This window comes from Ornithodoros turicata, chromosome 4 (assembly GCF_037126465.1).
Source record: "Ornithodoros turicata isolate Travis chromosome 4, ASM3712646v1, whole genome shotgun sequence".
Classification (NCBI taxonomy): Eukaryota; Metazoa; Arthropoda; class Arachnida; order Ixodida; family Argasidae; genus Ornithodoros; species Ornithodoros turicata.
In genome coordinates this window covers 52,082,938-52,108,115 of record NC_088204.1, presented here as the reverse complement: position 1 = coordinate 52,108,115, position 25,178 = coordinate 52,082,938, and the positions used below count along the sequence as shown (strand labels likewise).

General features: G+C 46.9%; 1 long non-coding RNA gene across 1 annotated transcript; it reads right to left on the bottom strand.

The window, feature by feature from the left end:
- Window positions 1–18,319: 18,319 nt before the first annotated feature.
- Window positions 18,320–23,678, bottom strand: LOC135393167 (uncharacterized). Its single transcript, XR_010422501.1, has 3 exons — window positions 23,133–23,678; window positions 22,811–22,947; window positions 18,320–18,513 (listed from the first exon to the last, which is right to left on the bottom strand). It is a non-coding gene; the product is annotated as an uncharacterized LOC135393167 (long non-coding RNA).
- Between the last annotated feature and the right edge of the window lie 1,500 nt (window positions 23,679–25,178).

Below are 25,178 nucleotides of genomic sequence, written 5' to 3'. Positions count from 1 at the left end.
GCGAAAACAGATACTATATATTTCATGTCTTACGAGCTTCCGCAAATTCGAGAGCCCTGCTCGTCTCGGAATCAAAATGCTGGAGGTGACGTGTCTCAGTTTAATTCGCTCAAGCATGCAAACGAGGCTCAAGTGAGGAATCGCTTCGAATAGTAACTGGACATCAACGTAACGAATGTGTTTCGTGCTTGCTTTTGGCGCGGGACACCAAGTAAGTCGATGGAAAGCCAGTGTTAGCGTCATGTCGTTGGCTTCGGTCAACACCGAGCCGACATTGCCAACTTCAGTGTGAGTTGATTTATTCCAAGGATTCTGCTCAACACGTCCATTGTCAATAGGCGATATAACGGAATTTCCTGCAAAAATAAGGGTGTTCCGTTCAGTTTGGCGTCCAAGTAGCGCGTAAAGACCACACCCGGCGCTGCCGCGTATGTTCATACTCTCTGGTTTCTCGGATCAATGTAAAAGACTTCCGGTGTTCCGAGCTGTCCGGTGCTCAACGCAAACTACGAAATTCCTAGTGTGCACAGCACGAACAAGTTTGAGTAAGCAACGCCTTCCTGCGAGACTATTCTAGCAATAATAATTCGGGGCTGTATGTCGCGAGACAACTGCGATCATGAGCAACGACACAGTGGTCGCGTCCGTGGATTAATTTTGCCCACCTATGAGGATTCTTCAACGTGCGCCGAAATCTCATGAGGCGAATTCAGGGACATTCCCTCTGAACACTGGCTTCACCTTACTTCAGAAATGCCTTGTAAGATAAGCAATGCCATGGGTCACAACAGCTGAAAGGAGGAACTGTTGGGTAGGGCGGGAGAGTAAGCCGGAGGCCGCGTGAAACGACTTATCATTGTTCCGCTATCCTTCCGCCAGCGCGGTTATCAGTTTATTTTTTGTTTCCCTGATTTTTTCACCAGACGCCTGCAAAACAAGCTGAAGAAGCAAACTTGTTTCGCCGCTTCGGTTGTACGCCGATTTAAAAGCTCGCAGTTTTCGGGCTACGGGAGTACAGCTTAGGAAAAAAGCGTCTGAAACGCTCGGATTTTGTATTGAACTTCTCTCAGCCTCCCCTGCTGCTTAGGGAAGGACGTGTTGAGCAGAATGCCTGGAATAAATCAACTCACAGATTGTGTTCAAGAAATGTTTCCGGAGGGCCGCAGGGGAGGCTGGAAGAATTTAAATACAAGATTCCAGCGTTATAGAAACTTTTGTCCCAAGCTGTGTTGACGGCATAGGTGGATAGAATACAAAAAGCCCATCACAGGCCTAATCATGAACTGCGCACAGCAAGCGTTATCGTTGTTCTCAAAACTGGCGCGCGCAGGGCTGCGTGCGCATTGGCCGTCGCAGTGCATAATTTGGACATAGCGCGTGTTACATGATATAGAAAATTTGAAGATCCGGCCCCTTAGGTCATGTCTCAGTAATCGAAAACAATCTTTAAAGATATGGATTAAAAAACGGGGATATTGTGTTCGGCCCACGTTGCAGCAAGCTCATTTGCAAGCGGCTTTTTAAAAGCGATATCAGGTGGTCGTGCAACCTTCAGGACACTTACCAAACAATGCGGCCTTTCTAATACGTGGCTACAATTCTGCTATCCTCGTGCTTCCGAAAATCCACTAAAGAGAAAGTTAGTGAGCTAATTTTGGAAATATTCATCTGACACACGTGTGGTTTTGGTCATGGAATTTGGACCACGCTGCGTTCGTGTGTATACGAAAACAGAATGAATATGCCACTCATAATTACGGAATCCAAAGTGTGCGATATTCGATATGTTATTTTACCCACACAGTGGCTATCTCTCCCTTTTATCAATGCAGCTTTTTAAGTGACCAAGAGCAAAACAACAACTACGTTCTTGCGCACAGTACATACGCCGTGGCGGAGATGATACGACCCATAGTATGGGCGTGCTTGACGAAAACAAAAATTCGCTAGAGTCGCACCGTTGATTGCAAGAAAGTAAATCAAAAGCCCACAAAACAATGTGCTATAAATAAGCTAAGTGGTTAGAAGCTTTCTCCGATCCTTTGGGGTTGTTCTTTCTTCTTTTTCTGATGTCGCTGAGAATAGTGGCGTTCAATTGTAGGAGGTTTAGCGGTAACTCCAAGCAGTTTTCGGTGCTGCAATGGGCAAAAAGGTTTCTCGCTGACGTTCTTCTTCTGCAGGAGACCCGCCTGTTGTCGGCTCGCGCGCTCAGGCTGTTAGAGGCGGATCATACTGTCAGGGTTTTCTTCGGTCACGGGTCACCGCATCAGGCAGGAGTAGCAATTATATTGTTCCCCTCTTTCCTTGGTAACGTCCGTTGGTACGACCGTGACAGTGACGGCCGGGTGGTCATGGTGGAGGCGGGTATGACGGAGTGATTGGTGCGGCTTATTAATCTGTACGCTCCCGCACGGCGCGGAGAGCGTGCGCAGTTTTTTCGCAGCCTCCACTGCTTTTTCCTAGGTATCCGCAATATTGTGCTTATGGGTGAGTTTAACTGTTGTACCGACGGTTCCGGCAGTAGACATCGGCCAGTGAACCCCGAGTTGGCCTGCCTAGTAGATGGTCCCGGGCTGGTCGACACGTTCAGCCACCTGAATAATGGGCAATAGCAGCACACGTGGTCCAGCACCGTGGTGCACACAGCCGCATAGACCGTTTCTATGTTTCTCGCGGGCTGAGGGAGTGCTTTGTTTGTCCGTCCGGGGATTTGTCGAACCATGAGGGAGTCCTCCTTCTCCTTGGTGGGTTTCGGCACCTCCGTGGTGGTTCGGGTTGTTGGAGGCTGGACGTCTCTCTGTTGAGTGACGTTGAAATTCGCGGCAGTGTAAGTAGTTGGCTTGAGGCTCGGTGTGCTATGGCGTCCTTCTCGCAGGAATGGTGGGAGGAGACGAAAATTGGGGCCGCGAGGCTTTTTCGTCAGTGGTGGGCCACTCGGGCGCGGGAGAGCCGAGAGGAAATGCAACACCTTTGGCAAGTGCTGTCAATTTTGCGTCATCCGGGGTCGTGGGGCCCTGACAACGACGATGCTATCCAGGACGTTCTGAGACGGCTTGCATCTCAAAAGATGCGTGCCTGGGAACACCTTGCAGCGTTGCAGGCAGCTGAGCGCTGGTCGCAGGAGTCCTGCTGCTCTGGCCTTCTTCTTGGCCGCTTCTTTTGTCGCCCTCCAAACGCTGTTGCGGAGCTGGTGACCTCTGGCGGGACTGTTCAGGCTAGTCCTGAAGCCGTTCGATCATTTTTTTGTGACCACTTTGCCGCCTTGTACGGCGCAGTCGTGCCTGCTGATGCCGAAAGGCAAAGTTTTCTGCCGACTCACAAGCACTTCGTGCTTAGCGCAGATCCGTTTACTCTGGACGAGTGTACGGCCGCCGCTAAAGCCCTGCGAACTGGAAGGTCTCCTGGCTCCGATGATCTCCCGGCCGAATTTTCTAAGCGCTTCTGGCTTACGCTCTCTGGCCCGCTGTCAGCGTTATTCAATGGCTGCTTGGTGGACGGCCTCCTCTGCCCGTCCATGCGAGAGGGTGTGGTAACGTTACTTTGCAAAGACCCGTCTAGGAAGCCGGACCCGCACGCGTTTCGCCCCGTTTCCCTACTTAATACGGACTACAAGATAGTTTCAACATCAATTCTGTGTAGAATTTCCTTAGTCCTGGGTCTTGTAGTTCCCCCCTGTCACGGCTGTGCTGTTCCTGGACGGTCAATCAACTTGCACACACAGGCCCTGCGTGACGCCATCTACTGGGCGCACAGCCGTCAGCAACCCGCGGTACTGATGTCTTTTGACCAGAATAAGGCGTTTGACAGGGTGCATCATGGTGCATATGTTCAGTGTGCTGGAGGCGGCTGGCTTTCCTCCCGTAGTGGTGGGCTGGATTAAGGCCCTATACAGAGATTCCTCTGCCGTTGTCGGCGTGAACGGGGGCGTTTCCGGTAGGTTCCCCATCACGACCGGTGTGCGACAAGGCCGTCCCCGGCGTTGTATGCCATGGTGTTTAGTTCCTTCCTAGAAACCTTAGCAACCTGCCTTCGACCTGTTATGATTCCGTTGCCAGGCTCGTGGAACCTTCCTCTGTTAGCGTATGCAGATGACCTCTCCTAAATGCTCAGTAATGAGGAGTCGATAGGTCGTGTTCTCGTTATTTTAGAGAGGTACGGTCGAGTATCGAATGCACGAATCAATTAATGGACAAAAAAGCGCTGCGCTGTTCATTAACGTAACTCGTTCCCTCCTGTCCATCTCCGTTCGGGATCCCTGTTAGGAATGAGCTGCGGATTCTCGGTATCCACTATAACAGGACTGGGGTCTCTCCTGTTTCTTGGTTGTGTGTACACGAGCGCAGCGTCTCGGTTCTCACTGATTTGAGGGACCTAGTGCTCCCCATCACCTGTAGAGCTCGCCTGGCTGGTTCCTGAGCAAATACTGGTATCACGGGTCAGTTTTCCTTCCTCCTCGTCAGGTTTTCCTTGCAGCAACTGTACAGCCTTTCGGTTCATCTGGGGCAACGGAGCTGAGGGGGTATCCCGGGCACGTATGTACCAATTTTCGACGGCCTTAGTGACCCTGGCCACCCCGCCCATGATCTCCTGCAATACTACTTGGGTCCAGACGTAGGTCTGTTTCTCCCGCTTGTGCACAATAGACCGCGTTCTGAGTTTGTGGCATCGCACTTGAGAAAGTACGTTTTGAACGTCCGTCGCCTACGCGCGTCATTCCCGTCGGAGGATTTCTGTGTCTGGTCCGTCAAGCGGTTTTACGCCGCTCTTCTGGAGCTCCTTCCGACGGCAAGCTCGACTGTGCCTCGCCCGATCGCGTGGCTTCTTATTACGGACGGCTGGTTGGATGCGCGCCGTGCAAGCTTGCAGTGGCGTCTTGCGCACGACGTTTTACCTCTCAGGGACAGGATGTCCCGCTTCGGTTTGACCAGGCCTTTTTGCCTTTTTGGCCTTCCCTTGAAACGTCGGAGCACGCTCTCCGCAACTGTCTACTCCCGGATTTTCTGTGGCACAAGCCCGAGGTGCTTTACAGCATTCCGTTCATTCGGTGGGGCACGCTCCAGTTACTCAGCCCGCTCCCAGTTCCGGTCGGCGATAGACGTCAGTTTATCCTCCTGGCGGTAGAAATAAACTACCAGGTCCGAATAGCACGCTGCAAAGCTGTGCACGGTGGCCGTGGTCGCACCGCCGTTGAGGTACTGAACAGGGACAGAGCGGGCATCCGTAGAGTGCTTTACAGGGAGAGAGCAGTCCTTGGGGCCGTCCAGTTTAGAGGGCGGTGGCAAACATCAGCGACCCTCTTCGAAGAAAGCAATGGTAGGTATGTCATCCGCTTCTAATATCCTTCGTGCTGCTGTCCCACGTGCAACTCTCCGTGAGTATTGGTTTGTTGCGAGGTGGCATCTAGCATGTACATCAATCCCAGACCTGCCGTGAGCTCGTCTTCGAGTGTTGGCGTTGCGATGGTTGTAGACTGGTGCGTTTGTTGAGTTAAAGGGAGCCAGCCAAGAGATATGGCTGGTCTCCCACCATGTTGACAATACATATATTAGCGTCCCTCTTCTATTGCACAATATAGCACCTATACAAGGGGTGCTGAAAAGTTATCGGCCGACAAGGAAGAATGCGGCCTAGAGTCAGAAACCTTTATTACAATTCGCCATGTTCACCTCGAAGTTCTTGGCACTTGGCTCATCGTTTCTGAAGCTTCTTTATCCCTTGAGAAAAGAAATCCGACGTCTTCTGTCCGAAATATGCTTCGGCTGCTCATATCACGTCCGAGGCCTTTGAGACTCTCCTCCCTTTCAACTTTTTTTTTTTTGAAACCAAGAACATAGCTAGGGCACGATAGGGCAAGAAACGGCGAGTAAACGGCGAGTACATTGTCTTGCCTGCTTTGTGACAGGTGCATTTCTGCAAAAACGAGAAAGCCTTTTCGTAGTTTCCCGCGCCTCCTTTACTTTCAAAGACTCCTTTAACCGGCAGAGCAAACTACAGTAGTATGCTGCGTGGCCTGTTTCACCCTTCTGCAGTCTGGGCAGTTACCAGAACACCTTCCTTGTCTCAGAAACTCGCGGCAATGACCTTTCCTGCTGATCGTTGAGTATCGCATCGAGTATCGGCCTCGGAGAGCACGTGTACCGGCATTCCACGGACGGCTGTTTTGTTTAAGGTAGTGATGAAACCATGTTTCATCATCTGAGTCGCTCAATAAAAGTGTCATTACAACGCTCAAAATGCTGCAAAATCAACTGGGAGGCACCCATTAGAAGTTGTTTGTCATCGGCATTCAAACGTTTCAGCCAGGTCCCCCAAACTCACATCGGAAAAGCGTACAACAAAGAAGGCCGCCACTAGATACCCCACTGTTGCCGTTCCGGATCACTTCAGCGCGCTAAGTTTAGCGGCAAAATGTTTTTGTGGTTTCTGCGAATGAATCTAGTCTTTATATGTCCAAATACAACGCGTATAACAACTTTCTGTGTCGTGTTTCACTTTTTGGTCCCGTTTTTGAACTTATTGAACGATCGGAAGGATCTAGTGCACGGCTGCATGCATCACATAGTGTACCTGTCGTACACCAGGCGCCGCAGGCGCAGTCGTCCATTTCTCCTTCGGTGACTTGGCCTGGCTTGGATTGTGCTTCAACTGGATCTTTAGCGCGCTACAATCAAACGCAAAGCAACGTCTGGTAACAATGGGGTATCTAAGGGCGGCCTCCGGCATTGCACGCATCGGGATAGGAACAAATACATGGGAAAATGGCGACTTTGGGGGACCTGGTTTCAGCAACCGCTTGGCTGTCAGCTTCCGCATACCCAACTAACCGTCTAACTAGGTCTAACCGTAGATGTTCAGGGAAGGGCTTGAACGGCCTGCACGGGAAGTTCTGAAGTACCCGAACGCCACGTTCTCGGTTGCGATCAACACCCCATCTAACTTTACAACCCCCCTCTTCTCCGTTGTGGAATATTTAACTTGACTGAAAATAGGACTAGGACCACTTCTTTTCCTCATATACATTAATGATCTACCCCAATCCCTTTGTTGTTCCATCCGTCTATTTGCTGACGACTGTGTCATTTATCGTCAGATAGAGTCCGAACTCATTCAAAATGATCTTTTTACAATTTCTCAGTGTTGCAAAACATGGCTCATGTCACTAAATGTTTCGAAATGCAAAATTATGACTTTTGCACGTTCTCAAACTAGTCCGAACCCATCCTACTCACTTAACAACACTCAGCTCTCATGCGTTTCAACATATCTGGGTATCTGGTATCAAGTATCTGGGGCTGCATTTGGATTCGAGTATGCGTTGGGCACTTCACATCCAAAAAAGTCGTCGCCGACGCCAATAGGAGCCTCGGGTATCTTCGTAGGCACCTTGTCCTTGCACCACCTTATGTAAAACTGCTTTCATACCGTGCATTCGTGCGGCGAATACGCATCGGCCATATGGGATCCCCATCAAGAGTACTTAATTCAAGCATTAGAGTCAATTCAAAACAGGGCGATACGCTTCATTATTTCCAACTATTCTAGAGACGCAAGTGTTTAACGTATAAAGAATAACCTTGGAGTTAATGTTATCTCATCAAGACGGTTAATAGCCAGGCTGTGCCTCTTCCATAAAATTTATCACAACACAAACGGTCGCGATTGTCTCTTAGTCCCTGCTAACTATATTTCATCTCGTCTGGACCACATCCATAAGATAAAGCTACTCCATTGTAACACCACTTCCTTTCTAAAATCTTTCTTTCCTAACACAATTAGTGACTGGAATCTCTTGTCTGAACATGTTGCTTGTACACACGACCCTGCTGGTTTTAAGGCTGCCCTCCTCCAATCCAGGGCTTTAGGTTCATCATGCTACACATGGTACACATGTTCCCATGGTACACATGGCCTTCTTCCCTTATCAACTTGATATTTCATTTTTCACTTTTTGTAATACTTTTGTTGTACGTTTCTATTGTACTTTTCTTATGTGCTTCTCTCCACTCCGTTATGTTATACCCTGGGGGTCTTTAACGTACTTAAATAAATATATAAAAATATCTTGACCTCCATGGGCTATTTCTTCGTTCGAAGTCCTTTCTGGGCTTGGTTGACTTTTACCGGGTAGTGATCTTGTGCTGACCGGTGACACGAATCCTTCCGATGGCGTATTGCACTAGGAGGAAGCTGCTAGCCCTCATTTTTGTGTTACAAGTCTCCGCAGAAGAAGGTGCCGACAGAATGTGGTTTGTTTGGTCCACGTGTGCAGTCCGTTCAGGGGGGGGGGGGTCTATTTTGACAGGAAAGGACGCCTTAGTATCCTGTTAAATAATTCCTTAGTGCGTATTTCTGGGATAGTTAGGAGTAAGGCGATGTGGGGTCAGAGTTCAGAGTAGAGGTCCGTTCAGGGAAGACAACGTCAATCCATAGGAAACCAGGCGTGCTCCAGAAACGATTAAAGCAGTGGAGCATTTTCGCCCATGCCTAAACTTGCCAACCGGAACGATGTGTTCGTGTTCCGTTTTTCAAGACTATTACTGGAAAATATGAAGTGGTTCAAGCAACGTATGTCTTGACATGTGTTGACCCAAGTCATTTTATTGATGGCAGGTGGTGCTGCAATTGCTCACTTGGCTACAGTTCTTCTCACGCAATTTCCCACTATATCCCTGCACCACAGTCGTCTCGCGACGTAAAGCCCCGAAATATTGTTACGTCCCTTTCTTTTCCTTCTCTCTGCAGCAGTGTTGAGGATTTGAAATCCTGGATTTGACTTAAATCTACCAAAGAGGCTGCAAGATTTGATTTAGATTTGATTGACGGCTTCATTATGAACATGATTTGGATCTGGATTGAATCACACTTTTGCTCAGGGATTCGGATTGAATCACAGTGTTGCTTAGAGATTTGGATTTGGATTGAATCACGTTTTTCCTCAAAGATTTGGATTTACCACTGATCTCTATAGGATAGGCTGGATCGCGCATAGGGTGCTCCACAACGTGGTCACCGGCCGCCATATTGGTGGGCCCAACGCATTCTGTCGTCTGCATTTAGTTCAAGCGGGGCTGCCCGTATTTTTCAAAATTTACTTCAAACTAAAGGACATGTCATGCCAGTTTGTTTCAGCTTCCAGTACACTTCACACAGACAGAGAAAGAGGGATAATTTTTCGCATGTAAGCTCTTTATTTTGAGGAAAAATATCTTTATTCGTATCGCATGCATCTGAACTCGGACTTGTTTGCATTGCTACTTCGCTGATGCCATTACGTACTAAGAAAGTAATTGTGGCTGCTCCTACAAATCTCAACACCATGTATTTTCTATAAACAATGCGCTTGTGCTTGCAGGTTCCCCTCACAGTCGCTCAGCTGTGCCGAAGAAGCGGATGAGGAACCTGCGCCAATATGCCAATTTGTTCCACTGTTCTTTTAATTTGTGAGGTACGTGGAAGTAAATAAACTGTTAATAAATAACTGTGTTAACCCCGTATGTGCAGTCGCTCCCACAGCGTATGTGATAAGTCATGCATGAGTATGCTCTTCGTGCACAGCGCATCGATTTCTGTAATGAAATACGCTGACAGCTGAACAACTGCAAAGCACTCGTGACAATAACGTTATTTTAAGATCAGGAATGGGTAGTTTCATCGCCAGGGTCTATACCCCACCCAATATTGCTGGTGGTGCGATGTGGTACGTGAATAAAATAATGAGCCCCTTCAGAATAAGGATCGAGGTCTTATTGCAGAACACACACAGAGGCACTCGTAGAACACCTCTCTCCCACGCGCCCCTCTCCTATGCGCGATCCAGCCTTTATACATAGAGATCAGTGGGATTTACATAATTCGCCATGAAATTCAGCCTCCATGCATGAGCAACGTGCATGGTTTTGCGACTGCGGCCCAGCGCTTGCTCCCGCTTTGGCTGCCTCTGTTATACTGTGTAATATAGTGCTGACACTAAATCCAATACACTTCAATATTCGGCGAATAAGCCACTGAGAAAAGCTCGGCGACTCTTCATAGAATAAAAAGTTGATCTTCGGTGGTGCTGCCAGAACACTGCAACGACAGTTTTGCACGCTGTTTACGTCAATTTACGGCCTATACTAAGCGCTGTACTAAGCGCTAGGACCCATCTTATCCTTCCACCTCCCCACTAAGTGCTGTATCATTATGCTCCTCTCCCATCTCTTTATTTCACACACTTCTTTGCATTCGTTCGTACGTACTGCACATCAAGAAATGTATCATGTGGCAGGTGTACCATACCAAGACCAGCGACAAGGCAGTAATACGCACTGCGTTTCCCGCAGCACAATATTCGTCCGACAATCAAGTTCCCATTTCTTTTTACCGCAGTATCTGCTCATTGAGCTCCACTAAAGTAGATGTCTCCCAGGTTTCGCCTCCTTTTCTTAGTTCCGCAACTGTTAGGAATTCGTGTTAGTAATTCGGTGTTGTTGTTGGTTTTTAAAAGAACTGTAAAGTGATATTCAACCCCGGGTTATCTTATGATTTTATGAAAGCCTAGGAAGAGTATATCTAAGTTACGAAATATTTCTTTTTGAATCCCTTTTTTCTTTGAGTAATCCAATTTCAAAGATTGGATTCGGGCGCAAAGCTCAGTACTCCCTCAGACACAACACTGGGTTGGCTCGTGTCGGCTCTGGCTAGTGTCGCCTTTCTAATCCGCCTCCCGGTCTGTGGCGAAGCCGTAATGTTGTTTCGAGGTCCACGTCGTGTGATGTTGATTTTTCCAAACTTGAATGCCCTCGAGCTTGCGATACTGCAGCAGTCACACCCACAAAGCTTTTGTTCTTACGAGTGCACGCGGTAGACGCAGCATGACACGCATCATCCGCCGAATCGTCGACGGAGGATGAATTACCGTCATTGCAGTAATGTTGCCGCCGTGGGAAACACTCTTCATGTGTAATGAAAATGTTGAGAACCTCTCAGCAGAAATATGGCATTGCTCTTTCGGTCGAGGTGTCCTTGCGGCAAATGCGTGCCGATGCCGACGGCAGAAGAACGCCTTTCTTGCCGCGAAATGAGACGTTACTGAAGCAGTGCATCGGTTGCATTTCAAGAAATCTGTACTTTGAAATACTGTGGCTGAAGACTCAGTTGTTCCAGGTATCCTACTGCTACGTAAGAGAAGGCGACGAGTACGCTGTTAAGAGGAACACCGGCCTCGGTGGCTCAGTCGGTAGCGTGTTCGCCTTCTGATCCCGAGATCGCGGGTTCGAACCCGGCCGAGGACGCCAGCAACTTGGTGGCAGGGTACAAGTTGCTTAGACACGCCGTCTTCCGCGAGGGACGTTAAATACGGGGTGCCGTGTAATGAGCTTTCATTGCACGTTAAAGAACCCTCAGGTGGGCAAAAGCAATCCACAGACCGACCGCTGTGGCGTCGCTCATGATCTCAGTTGTCTCGCGACGTAAACACCCAATTATTATTATTATTGTTAAGAGGAACAGCAAAGTGAACAAGTGAGTTAATCCATGTGTACCTTCGGATTGCTATTAGTGAAATTAGATATAGTAATTTTACGCTGTTCATGGTACATGCAGGAAGTTTCGGTACGTTGCCTACAAACAGTTTACCAGGTGGCTCTGGGGACCATTAGGAAAGAAAGCACTGCAGAAAAGTCCTTGAAGCGTGTGCTGTACATGCCGTAAGGGAAAACTTTCCCTCTGAAGCATACAAAGGCTTTTGCCTTTTTGACGTGTGATGCAGTAGATGCTGTCTAACCATGTGTTTATCTGCTTTCACTGAGATGAAGCTCTCACTTTTCTTTCAGGTGCTTGTAGGCAGCATTGAAGGCCTCCCATGTTGACAGCAGTACACTGGATGGTTTGGTCGTGAATACTGCTTGATCACAACAGTATCCCTTTCACGAACAATAGAGGTCTGCCAAATACCCTTCTGAAATAACCAGACAGCCACTACACAGTAAAATACATTCTACAGACATCAAAGCTTGTAATGTTGCTTTATTGATCACCGTGTTTATGAATGAGCATACAAGTGATAGCAGTAAACAAGCAAACAATGAAGGAGAACATCCCCGTACAGTGTTCATATAAATTTGCAAGTGGTACCGCATACCAACCAGTAACACAATGTATGTATGCTTTTTTTTCCCTTCTGTTCAGTGCACAGGTGTCTGCCACAACCACGTTCCAGTCCATAAGCTCTAAGAGAACATAGGCTATCGCCTTGCCTATAATCGATATATATGAAATAAACGAATGCGGTTGACCACGAAAAATAAAGGTATTCAATAAGGATCAGAAGTGGAGACAGTGCTTCTACAGGACAAGGAATAAAAGGGAAACTTTATTACAAACTCTTAGTTTTTAATAAAGTTCCCCTTTTATTCCTTGTCCCGTAGAGGCACTGCCATCCACTTCTGATCCTTATTGAATACTTATATACAGGGTGTCCACGCTAAGTGTGAACAGATTTTTTAAAAATATATATAACACTTTTTCCAAGATGAAATCAATTGCAATATAGCATATGCTGAAGGGCACTCCCTAGCAGGGCATTAGCAAAGTCCAAAGGCAATGTCTTAATTAACTTTCATTAATTAACTTTTTAATCATAAAAGCTACAAAGTTCTCCCAATGAGAACATCTGTTCCTTTCGGTCACCTGATATCGTAGCCGTTTTCAGAACAAAAATCCGTTCGATGCATCGCCCGCAAAAAATTCGTGAAGGAACGCCATTTTTACTTTATTTTGTTCATTGCGCTTCTTAGAAGACGCGTATTTCCTTCATCCCCAACGGGAGAGGGGGAAGGAGCACAGTGCCGCCTCATGCGTCGAAGATGAGCTTTAACTTGCGGAAACAAAACAAAAACAAATGTATCGGGTGACTCTATCGGAACTTGCCTTGTCTTGGGTTACATTTTCTGTTTCCTTTTAATCTTTTTCCAGGACGTGAGAGGCGATAGTGTGCTCTTTCTCCCTCTGACATTGGGAGAGAAAGAAAGACGCGTCTTCTAAGAAGCGCAATGAACAAAATAAAGAAAGAAATGGCGTTCCTTCACGAATTTTTTGCGGGCGATCTATCGAACGGATTTTTGTTCTGAAAACGGCTACGATATCAGGTGACCGAAAGGAACAGATGTTCTCATTGGGGCAACTTTGTAGCTTTTATAATTAAAAAGTTAAGTAATGAAAGTTAATTAAGACATTGCCTTTGGACTTTGCTAATGCCCTGCTAGGGAGTGCCCTTTAGCATATGCTATATTGCAATTGATTTCATCTTGGAAAAAGTGTTATATATATTTTTTAAAAATCTGTTCACATTTAGCGTGGACACCCTGTATATATATCGATTCAGCTGTGATCGTATCAAGGCTCAATTTCTATGCTCCACATTGCAACACTAGAACCAAAAAAACATTTTATGTATGTGGTAACAGTTACGAGAAATCGCCTTCTTTGAGGCTTCACATTGTATATAATTCCCATTCCGGGGTTTTTGATCTGTTCAGCGGTGACCTATTTGGCACCGTACGCCAAATTCGATGCCTTCTTCATGATGTGTCCAAAGCTAGGCCAGTTGTTGCCTCGCCATCTACATGGTTTTGTCTTTGTCGTAGTATTTATGTTTTTGTTTTATCTTATGTAATTATGGTGTTTTAATTCATTTCTTTGTATTGCCTGTTTGTATGGTGCACCATTAGGGAGGGCCTCTGGCCATTCATGGGCACCAGAAAACTAGAAATAAATAAATAAATAAATAAAACATCTCGAGTTCATGACTTTATCAGTATAAGAAGGCCTCAGGTGGGGTCATGCCAATGGCATCAACAGAGGCTTCTCTTCAGAGGCATCCCTATCGTTGACAAAAATTTTCGACCTTTTCTGTGCACATCCATGTTTGCGACTTTCTCAATTTCTTATTATAAACTTTCCATGTTTTTCTTCATACCAGTCCAATTCTAGCCATTGGTAGCGTGTAGTTGTAGGGGCCTGCAAAAGGCACAGGCCTTTTGCAGGCCGCTACTATTTCACTGTTGTAGCTCACATCTTTGCAAGTTGTTGGTGTTTCACTCAGGAGGTGATCTGCATCCTCTGCGAAGATAAGATATGGTCATGGCTAAGTGTCTTCCCTACGCTCTTTATATCGAAACATGGTCCCTCATGGCTGTCATGGACGTTGAAAGCGTGCCGGATCAAACCTATACACATTATCTCGAAGCTTGTATACACTGCAGTTTCCTGAATGATAGGTCATTTGTATATGTAAGCTCACACTTCTCCACATGCTAAGCAGAAGCTCTGCATTTCCGTCAGAATTGGAACTGCACCTATAAAGGTGGTTACAAGTGCGCTGCATCCACGAGTTTAGCTCAGCACATGCACGGGACTAGACCGCAGCTTAAAGCTTTTTCTTAACCCTCTGTTACAAGATCCTCTTGTGGACTACATGGCCACTAAGCATTCCCGAGCATGGCAATTGCAATTGTACAAGCTTGTTCTTTTTACCTTTTACTACATGTACCTTTTATGTCATTGTTGCAGATAGAATTATTGTAACAGAAAATTCGACTATGCAAAGCCTGTGTGCCTTGTTTTGCATTATTTTTTTGTGTCCTCAATACTTTCTAACAAGAATTTGGATTTCCTCCTCACAACCTCCTTTGTTCCCTTTCTCTAATGTACATCAGTATAACTATCTGTACCATGTGTGTCTGTATCATGCCTAATGAAGGACAGACACTATTCGAAAGCTTGTGTTTCAGTTATGTGTTTCAGTAAGATTATTTGGATGTTTCAGTCTCTGATGGCTGTGAGTTCTGATAATCTTACCTGTGTCGCCAAAAGGGAGCCTGCGACCTTGCTGGTAGGTGTTGCACGTGAGGTCTGTTGAGGCGACTTTAATATTAATCAGCTCGAGTAACCAGGAAACCTGGTCAACAGCAAATACTACAAGGTGTCATTTGGATCTGTGAAAACATAAGCCGCTATGAATTCACACCTTGGCTGCACTGGTCCCATTGAAAAGGGTTGTGCAGAACAGCAGGATGTTCCCTGCAGCCATCTTGTTCACTTTTGGCCGACGTTTCCAAGATAAATTGTGTTCACTTGGCCACTCGGCTCTTGTGGTGAGAAGCGTGACGCGAACATCTGTGGCAACTTTGTGAGATGCACCGGAAGTTCTGGATATGATGCACATTTGATGTACTTATTCGGGTCTGGTGAAGCAGAGGGCACAACACTGCAAAGTAGAAGAGCGTTTAGTATCTGCAAACTTGCATCAGCAGTTGTTTCAAGCAGCTTGTTTCAAGTCATGTATCAGCAGGCCATTCAAAACTGTTGTCTTCAGATTTCCAGAATGACTCAACAGCTGGTTCCACCAGTGGTGCAGATATTATCATATCATGCACCCGCAAGGTGCAATGCAGAATTGTTAAACAAATATGTTAAAATGTTAAACAAAACAAGAGCTTCATCCACTTGTGAGCATGAGTGTGTATAGACAATAGGTGTTGAATTCATCACTGGATAAAGGTTGAGAGGTGTTGACGGTAAATCATGCGTTGAAACGCTTTTACTTCCGAGTTTCACATTCTTGTCAGTCACGATGGAAGCCTGCGTCGCTGATATGAATGAAGAATACGGTCAGTATTTGTAGCGCATAATTTATTTGACACTTACATTCTCCTGCGAGAGCTGAGGGCTCCCCAGGGGAAGGGGGATAGTGCGTTTGGTACATTACGCAGCGTAGGCATCACAAAAATCGATTTGAATTTGAAGTGAACCACATATGTGTATCATTCCTGTGTATCGGTAAATACATACCTCGTGTGCACTGGTGCTGGTGTTCGCATCGTCAGACGTTACAAGGTGAAGCACTGGTGTCGGGACTGCGGTCCGTGTGTGAGGTTTTCGACCGTCCGCTGCTACCATTTTTTACGACTCGTCAGAGCAATGGGTTGAGCAAATACGACATGGCTCACGAATGTCTTGACCAAGCGCTTGCAACAACTTTTGTTTCTGTGCATTTTCTTTGGAATCTTGTGATACACAACGTCCCTTGTCGAAAGAGCGCACTCGGTGTATCCCCGAACATTACAGTAGATACCTGGCATCCCTGTCAGGTGAAGCTTTGTTCAATTTCGGCAGGAAATGAACTTTTTTGCGTACACAAACCTCGCAAAGCCGCAGTAAACGCCGTCGCCGTGCGATATAGTTGGGAGGAGAGCAAACAGAGGGCGCCGACCGCGCTGACAGTATATTTGGGATACTGTTTCTTCAATATTTTGAAGAATTATCTCAGTAATTCATGTGATTCTAAAGTAGTGTTTATTGGAGATTAGTAACCGGTCATAGGTTCATTGTGTATTACCTAGCTATCACGTGACGGGAGTACTCCCATCATGACTTTTTTAGCTGTTACGGGGCGCAACCTACCGTCCGATTTATTTTTCTAATTTTGTTCTGTGTAATAATTAACGTGTTTTGAGTGCTTAGGCTCTATGTGAGGCATCACACAGGCAAACACTACGAGGTCGCGCACAGAAACAGGGGGGTCAAATTTCACTTTACAGTTCCTTAAACTGTTGAGAGAGGTCAGCCAATATTTGGCTTGCTAATTCGGTAATTCGGTATTCTATGTAAACATCCGAGCTTAGAAAACTGCGGTTGATTCTGAAACCATTCCACGGCTGTTGAGCAGTTTTAGTTCCTCTTCCGGATTTGTAATGAATTTGAAAAATCGGGATTTAAAAACGGGATTTGATTTGCCGTGCTGAAAACAAATCCGGATTTAAAGTAATTTGATTTAGTCGAATAAATTTCAATCCGGACTTTATTTGGATTTGATTTAGCGCCTTCAGCAAACTGCGGATTTGACTTAAATCCGATTTGTTCCATCAAATTCCAAACACTGCTCCGCAGACGCTTTTATCATCAATATCATCTACCACACACTACATTCTTAAAACTGAACTTCACGACATCGCATGTTCGTATAGCCAACCATCATCCCGAGTGACAACGTTCTTCCCATCTAATTTCATGGGGCTTACACCATTTTTTGTGACATTATGCAGTTCATAATTGTCACAAAAATGGCATACGCCCCTCATTTTCAGCAAATCAGAGGAAAGAACGATTTTACTCGGGATGATGGCTGGCTAGAAGCGTGCTACGCGGTGAAGCCCTGTTTTTAGAGTGTAGACCCAACCACAATGGCGTAACTTTCTGCTTCTCGAGCAGATAATTTTCTTACATCATCATCATCACGATCTAGTTGTCGTTTGCAAATTCGTCATCACCTATATCCATTGCGTCTGTTTGCTCTTCTGAAAAATTTTTGGGATAATTTTAAATACGGTTTTAGAGCCTACCACGCATATGAGACGGATGCCGACGTCCGCTGGGATCGCGCCAAACGACCGATGCCTGGGCATCATTTCCTCGTGTTATCCAATTGAACGCATGTAGTTGTGGGCTTCGCTCGCAATGGTGAGGTCACGTCGCCAGATTTTTGTCATTTACTTTAGAGCATTAGCGGGACTCTTGACGTTGCCTTCTATAATTTTTGTACCGGTACCAACGTGTCCTGGTGAGCACCTCTGTTATTTTCCTGCGAAGAGAAGCCCCCTTTATATTTTAAAGGAAAAGAGCAACGCGATGGTGCACCGAAATGAACACAACTACTTCTCCCTATTTTTCTGGTGCTGTCACTCGTCGTTGAGGCATGTCGTGGCGCAATCTCTCTAACAATCGCATGTATTTATGGTCCTTCAAAAAGCCAGCAAGCATCAAGTACACGGCAACATGCATGCAGTATGCATCATTTGATGTTGTTTTTAAGGTTCACATTATGTGGAGTTACACAATGCTGTGCAATGCAATAGTTTTTGGAAGAACTCAAGACTGTTGTTCTCCGAGAAATGTTTTCTATCGAAAACGTCCGGTGTTGAGGAGCGAAAGGGGCCCATATTCTCCGCATATGCAGGAATGTCGAAGGACGCTATTTCATATCAGAACGGTCGCGAGCACTTCAAAGCTGAGACTGCTTCTTTCAACTACTTTAACAGATATCACCTTACGTTCTCAAAAGTCACACCACCGCATAGCAAAAATACGCTCCCTGACTGTAGTTACGCGTGTGACCCATGTAGAGCTTACGAATGACTTATTCGTAAGCTCTACATGGGTCACACGCGTAACTGCACAGCTGAATACGACAATCTATGCTTTGCGTATATCACCGTCTTGATAAAGGAGCAGTCCTGTGAAAGAAATTCCGGTTACATCGAACTTCTCACGCTTGGACACTTGTTCAGGAGGAATCGGAGCTACCGTCTCCGTCGTAGCCTTGTACCTTTTGTTTCAACAAATTGCCACCGCCAAGATGATCTTTTTCACAGCCTAGCGTCCCTGAACGATCCACGTCTTCCCGTGTTCCCGTAGTCTTCCCGTAGGTCAGTCAAAGTATCGCACATACCTGCATGCAGTAGACACCGGTGTTTCCTGTCAACGAAAAGGGCGAGCAGTGAATAAGCAGTGTTGTACCCGCTACCCGAAAAAGGTAGCGCAATACCGATACGCGCTACCTGAGCAAAAAGTAACGAAATCCCGATATCGTTACACGTACCTAAAAGTAGCGGAATACCGCTACCGTTACCCGTAAAAAGTAACGCGATACTTCATGCGCTACTTTTTAGGAAAGAAACAAACAGTATCGTTGATGACGTACTTCAAACGTCTTAAAATAATAAATAATAAAATAAAACAATAGCTCATTTCAAAATAATAGATAATAAAATAAAATAATAAATCGACGTCCAATGGAGGTTACACGTAGGCCGCATGAAGGCTAAAATTTGGAAAACCGTTTTTTTACAGATTTACTAAAGCCTACTCGATATCCTGCATATCTTTTTCTCTTCCTCTCAAGCAAATAAAGCACAACGCAAGTCTACCGATAAAAGGCTCAACAGCTTTGTCACAAAAAGAACTCGGATTGCCCGGAACGAGAAGTTAGTAAACATACCATGGTGTGCTTTTTCAAATTGGACGTTTACTCTCTTGACGCACAGATAAAGCTTTCCCACCTAGGCGCGTAGCAGACATCTGAACACCACGCTACTGTTTTCTTTCTCCTCCTTATAGTCAAAGATGCTTGCTGTAGCAGGCCATGGTCCCTCCATTGCAGCCGACAAGAAATGGCAACGGTCAAGCACCTAAGCGTACGTGGTGCAATGTCATGTGGAATGTCATGACTCATAGCTAGCGAAGACGGCACCAGAATGCAGTAGGAGTGACGTCAGTTTGCAGACAACCAAAATACACCAAATCTTCAAGAAGGATAATCCCAAATAGGGAACACGTGGAGGACACAGCCTCTTTGTAAGATAACGGCTTCTGTGCCCTCCTTTCGGCTATTTGCCCGGTCTTCGCAGAATGAGTTGTGATATCGGGCAGCTTGTTCGAAGGCAGGCAGTGGAGGATTGATGATAGGTCGAAGTCGAGTTGTCGCGAACCCCGCTCGGAGAGTAGCGGTAGCGGTAGCGCTCAAAGATTGTGCTACCGCAAATTTGTAACGGAAGTACTTCTTTCGTTACCAATTTAAAAAAGTAGCGCGATCTCTACTGCGCTACAGAAAAAAGTAACGGATACGGTAGCGCCGCTACTAGTAACGGCGCTACGTACAACACTGTGAATAAGTGAGGTGGTGGTGTGACGGTCCGAGTTTTTTGATAAAACCGGTTTCACATACTTTTTCCAATTTTCTAACATCGAAGGGACAGCGCGCCCTGTTGCTTTCAAACGGTCGCAAAAGCTCGTGTTCCCCCACAGTTGAAAGCAATAAAATTTTAGTTGACATGTACGCAGTGTCTCTCCGTGGGAAGGGTGACATCTGCTCCCCCTTGGACAGAGTTGTTTTCCCTAGAGGCGGCTTTGTGTGAACGGCAGCATAACTGTACGTTGAAGGAAGCAGTGGCAATTACAGCATTCTTCGAATGAAGTGTCGGACGTAGATGTGCTTTTGGTGGGGCGTACGTCACTGGCCCGGGCTGTGACATGGCGCGGGAAGGTTGTATAAACCATGGGGAACCTTGAGAAGAGAGAGTGAGACAGTCGCCGAAACAGTCAGGAGTAGTTCGCGTCGAGTGTCGGAACCAGCGAGTCGCCGATACGTGATCCAGAGCGGGAGCCCGGACGGATGCCCGGGGGGAGATGGACGAAGGCGGCGCCTTGATGTCTGGAACCCACCTTCGACCTGACGGTTCGCCCCCGAAGTCTACTTCCACCAGCGCTGACGTCCGGGCAACCGTAGTTATGACCTAGAGGCCCAGCTGGCGGTGACTGACCGGAAAGAGGTGCACCCGACGACGATGTGGCGAGCGAAGAGACGGATCGACGAGGGCGGTAGCCGAGCTGCTGGGACAAAGCCTCCAAGTGGGACGGTAGGCCTGCCGCCAAGTCGCCGTCTTCGCTATTGTTCGACCCGGCCGTGGACTAAAAATGGAGACCGGAGCGGATGAAGATTGACGGAAGCAGCAACCGAAAGCCACAGCATGGAAAGCCGGCCACGTAGGTCACTGCCGAAGTCGTCTTCAGAGCTTGTCTGCCACGCCATCATCCATGGCCTGGTGAAGATGTGGTGTCGTCGGGGTGCGCAAAGTCAGGGTCAGTCATTTTTGCCGCCTTGTTGTGTCTGCCTCGTTTGTACATGATTCACGTGTTCATTTCCCGCGCGTTTTTGTATAATTCTTCATTTGAAGTATATCATGCGATATAGTTAAGTTGGGTCCACTTTATCTCATCTGTATCATTGTCGCGATTCCTGTAATCTTTCATACAAAGTGAATAATACCGTTGCAGTTGAGCTTTCATTAAAATCACGTTTTCTTGTTGTTAACGAAGTGTGTGATTGTGTAGGTGCTCACGTTGAGTGTATCCCCTTTTCTTTGTTAATTTTGTGATCCGTCCCCTTTCGGCATCGGAAACGAGGGACGTCACATGATGGAATAACCACAGGATGTTTTGTTGTCTTATTAATGTCACTGAAGTGAAGTCTTCCACGAACGCGTAGAATCCCAACGTTGTCCAGGCACTAGTGAGGATGCCAAGAGTGCTGTTTGACCCGAGCGGTTCCGATGTACATAACTTTAGGAAATCTTTGGTGAACGTATCCCTTTGGGCGTTATCCGCTCAATAATTCTCTGCGACTGCTAATTCTTCAGAAGTGAGTGGCCCCATCTATCTGCGTGATCCGCTCCTGCAGTTGCTAATGAACGGTTTGATCCATGCAGTGGTACGGGTCACTTACGTTAGGGAAATGTAGTTTTAGAGGCATAATATGGTATTTGTCACTGGTTCGGTAACAACTTGGTAGAGTCCTCGCATTCCTCATCTTCTCCTCTAGTGAGTAAACTTCCACGTTCACTGGTGGTGAGCGCTCAGCTAACTATTGTGGTTGTGGGATTCGCAGTCATTTTTGACCATTCCACCACACTTCTGATCAGACTGTCGATTTCTTGGCCACGCGTAAGCAGTGGCTCGAGTTAGCGGGTTCATGTGGGCTGCTCAATATCGGGGACGCGGTTGATGTCAAATTGTTTCCATGGGCCGTCACTACACAAGATCCAGTGCAGTATCGCAGTCGACTGCGACCAAAGATGGATTGCCAAATAGAAAGGAAGGAGCATGTTTGTGCTGTAGTTCGACAGTCGTGCGTACTGAGCCCATCAGTTCTAAACGTGAGAATGACATTTTCTCTAAAGGGGCAACGCGTGACACCATCAGTGCTATATGCGTTTACATTGTGGTGTTTCTTTTCTCAAGTACGCGAGTGCACTGTAAGTACGGGGTATACCATCGAAGAAGACGAGTGGAGCTTTGACAAGGGTCTTCGTCCCGGGGGTTTCCCCCTGGAGCATTTGGTGTGGAATAGGGCAATATAACACGCGCCCAGCGTCCGTCTGCCGTCTCTGCTGACTCTGTGGTAACACACGCTGTAAGACAAACGTCGATCCGCATGAGGTCGAACCGGACGGGTGTGTTCCCATTACCTACCCCACCCTTCTAATGCCCCACCTACGAAAGATCAAGCAACTCCCCAAAACACCTGCAAGAAAGGCAAAAAACCCAGAAAAGCAGCAGAAAAGGGTGTCACGCGCCCCCTACTGTACAGCCCCCTCCACGATGTGGGAAATCATGAGGAAAACCCTGGGCCCGGGACGGAGGAATATCCAACCCCGTGTTGAATGGATGCAGACAGTGACTTCCACATTATTGTTTGTTCGCTTTCAAGAGAACTGTGAGAGGCCAAGTGTTTCACCTTATAGATGAGCTCAGTCTTTGTTCGAGTTCAGAGTACGGCGATGTATTTTACGTGGTCAGATTCTGAAGAATGGAACACGCGCCTCATCTGTTTGGTGGAGATTTTTGACCTGATCAATAAACCGAGGCCTCAGATGCAAGTAAGAAATATTATTCATTGACCCTTCAAATGCATACAAGGATCTTATTCAGGTTGTTTCCTCAGATCCGATTCTGAGGCTTGGCGATTTTTGCTGCGCCGTTTGAATTAAACACCGATGCTTCCCACTTTAGAACAGGAACAGTATTGTAACAACGGCATGACAAAGAACCAAAAGCAGGGCGGCTCAGAGTAATTGGGTATATACTGCACCTGCTGCGCTAAGAAGACCCCAAAATCGCTACGTTCCTGCCTTCTAACATTGTCTACCAAGAGATGTTCGACTTTTTGTTTTGTTTTTCCTACTTTTAAAATTAGGAAGAAGGAGATGTTACATACAGTTCGCCGAGAAGGAGGGGTGATGAAGAAGGTAGAAGCAGGGATCCGTCCGGCCAGTCAGGCAGTGCGACCCTCCACAACAACGCCGATTCTGCCTGCAGTCTTCGTAGACGTACTGTGTCTGTAGATGACCTCACCTATGGAAGGTTTCAGATTTTCTCAAGGTGCTGTTTCTCGAGCTTCCCCCGATAACCGGACGTTGAGTGAGAAGCGTGATGGCTCCGTCATAATTCGCCTCGGTTGTTTGCAGTCTCGATATAGCGGTGACTGTAGTTCCGACCAATAGCGACCGAAGATAGTGGAACTTGTCAGACCTGCTTACTTTGTGATTGTCGTGTACATTTGGCTTGTACTGCTCCCAGAAGGGCTGCCATTCCGTGAGGCCTCCTCAAAACTCAGGTAGTTGACGACGCTGCAGTTTGACCCCAGAGGTATTATTCGGCATCGAAGATGCCGGAGAAGACACAGCAGTAGCTGCCGTGGAAGTGGAGGGTTGCGTAGTCCGCAGTCGTTCAAAGTTGAGGTGCAAATTCGCAATGACTGCTGTTACCCTGTTCGTAATGCAGCACTGACGCGTACTCAGCCTCGAAGTTTTCGCAGGCGTTTGTCGATCAAGCGATCGGAGCTCCTTGCTGCAGATGACCAGCTTCTCCAGGAAAACATTGAGTGCCTCTGCTGTTACGTTTGCGCCTCGAATCGCGGCAGTGGCTTCGTTAACTATCGTGGTGGCTTTTGTGCATCTTGCTGATCGTTTGACCTTGATCCGATCAAGGACATTACTGCAGTTAGGCATGGCGAAAACCTTTCCACGCTGGTCTCAGGCTACTAATTCCAGGGTTTCGGCACCAAATGTTGTGGAAAGGTGACTCCAAAAAAGCTTCCCAGCTGAAGAATGAGCCCAAGCCACTCCGTGTTCAAAACCCAAAGAAACCTTTGTACACGTCTGAACAGTACAAGCATCGGAATAACACTGTATGTAGAAGAAAAAGGGTGCTCGTGAGCAGAGGAAACTTGTCGTTTTCTCCCTGTTCCTCATATTTTCGTTTTGAGTGGTAGCTTTCCGACAGCCACCAAGACAAGCAGTTTTTTCGATGCTCTACGTTGCATTGCTGGATCGTCGTGAGCCCCTCACGTACTGACCTCCGTCAGGTGCACACAGTGCTGATTCTCGGCACATTACGATACAGCGTGCCTGCCCATCCTACACCGTCGCAGCGTATCCGGAGAGCGTGAACTGCTCAATATTCAGGCCCGAAGTCTTCGCGTCCGCTCTGGAGTTCCCAGAACGACAGAAACCTACTCTGTCCTGGCAGAGGCAGAGTCATACGGAACATTTGAAACCGTCAACTCCGGATTTATGCGCAGTATCTCACGCGGCACTCCTACCATTATTTTCGGCTTATCGAGCTGGACTGTCCGGACCCACCAACCAGACCTTCGCCAGCTCTGTTCGCCACCTGAGAGTGTACCTCCTCACGACGGGACTAATCGGGGGAAATCTGCGGTGGTGAGCGGACGTGTCCCAGCTGTGCCCCTGATTAAACGCCCAGTCCACGCCGTGTGCTGTTTTGTGGTTTTCATAGGATTTACTTGTCTACAAGAAATTTAACGCCGGATATTCGACTAAAAGTGCTAGTAAGCTTTCTCAGATTTATATTTTTGGGCATTATTCAGGCATTTCGGCACGCACGGCGTGGGGAGGCCGTAGTGGAATTAGGCTTAGTCGAAGCGAACGCAGGGCACCTCCCCCCATGCATTTGTTCTTTTAGGGCCTTAAGCTTAACTTTGTGCTTATTTTTGGGAGTTGGGGGATTTTTCTATTCTTTCGGGGGGGCTTTAGCTGGCATTTTTTTCGTATCAGGAGGGCGCGTAACTATATAAGACAGAGGGGGAGGATATGTTTCTTGAAAGGGTTTAAGGGTTTTCTTAAGGGATTAAGGGTAACGTAATGAGTTATAAGGAATATAGCATGAAGAGAAATCCGTTTCAGCGTATCAGTAGACTTCAGCGGTCGCCGGCAAAGAGTGACGACGGACGTAGCAGTGGTCAGCCAGTTAATAGGGATATGCCTAAAAGAACCTCGCTATCCAGGTCAAGGCCACAGACGGAAACGGAAGGGAGAGGAGTGGGAGTGCTTAAAGGGGGAAGCAAGACCATGGAAGCGAGGCTGACAAAGTTAAAAGCGGAATATTTAAAGGAACTGTAAAGTGAATTTCAACCCAGAGTAACCTTATGAGTTTATGAAAGCTTAGGTAGAGCACATCTCAGTTACGAAATATTTCTTTTGGAATACCTTATTTCTTTGAGTAATCGAATTTTGAAGATTGCATTCAAACGCGAGGCTGAATACTCCGTAAGCAACAGCACT